Genomic DNA, 738 nt, shown 5'->3' on the forward strand with positions numbered 1-738 from the left:
ACAGCACTGATATATCAGCAAGGCTGATTGGTAGACACCATGGGTATATTCTGATAGCTGGGGTCAATGGTCATTATTACTTTGGCTAAACCAGTTTCCAACTCATTTTACCTGGCACTATTCAATCAGAAAGTATCTTACTCACAGACCATGTGGCTACAGGGAAGTGAAGCCATACAAACCACCAAAAGAGGGGTTTCTTGAGGGCCACAGAGATTTTGTGGGACAACACAAGCAGTTGGTGGGTCCAAGGACTGGAGCCAGGGGGAGCACCCCTTCCCCTCTCCCATAGCAAGGCCCTGGGATATGCTTCTCCTGAACACATCCTTTTCTATCCATGCAGACTGGCTCTGTCTGTACAGTGTCAAAAGCCACCTATTAGAACACCTCCCAGTTCAAACATCCAACAGAGACTGACAAGCATCCTTGGATTCTAATTTCAAATTCTTGGAAGAAAGAATCTAAGGGGCCCATCTCAGGTCTAGTGACCTCTCTGATACAATCAGCCGTGATGGGGGCATGTGTCTCAATGATTCATCATGTCAGCAAGATCTAGAAGAATAGATGCTCAGAAAAGAGCTGTAAGCAGGGCAATCCACTGACTAAAATGCCCGTCACCAAGAGGCTTGGCCATCCTTTCCTCCTGAAATAAAAAACCATGAAATAGTCTACTTGTTCAGCTGCATTTTAAACACTCTACAGTCTGTGCAGCACCAGAAGATTGTGGCGCAAGATGAA

This window comes from Orycteropus afer, unplaced genomic scaffold (assembly GCF_000298275.1).
Source record: "Orycteropus afer afer isolate SDZICR_OR568_19922 unplaced genomic scaffold, OryAfe1.0 scaffold00909, whole genome shotgun sequence".
NCBI classification, from domain to species: Eukaryota; Metazoa; Chordata; class Mammalia; order Tubulidentata; family Orycteropodidae; genus Orycteropus; species Orycteropus afer.